A 354-nucleotide genomic window follows, 5' to 3' on the forward strand; every position below is an offset into this window, starting at 1 on the left:
ATAATTTCAGAGAAGAATGCTCTCTTATATGCATACTATAATTATCAGTCTCACAAGAGTTTTACTCTTACAAATGATCATAATTATATGCACAAATTAACACAGATACTTATTTGTGTGATATAGAGAGAAAATTATTATAATTGGACGAGAGAGATATTTAATTACTTCCAGGGTATCATTTCAAGATAACCAGGATAAGTAAAACAGCATAATTATTCTGTATTTACATTTTTATTACTTGACAAAGTTATCAATACTAAAAAAAAAAAAAAAACGAAAATAAGATATTCAAAATAAAATATATTTATCCCTAGCTACAAACAGAATTAGAAAACCTTTACAGTATGGTAT

The sequence above is a fragment of the Palaemon carinicauda genome, chromosome 43 (genome assembly GCF_036898095.1).
Source record: "Palaemon carinicauda isolate YSFRI2023 chromosome 43, ASM3689809v2, whole genome shotgun sequence".
In the NCBI taxonomy this organism is placed as follows: domain Eukaryota; kingdom Metazoa; phylum Arthropoda; class Malacostraca; order Decapoda; family Palaemonidae; genus Palaemon; species Palaemon carinicauda.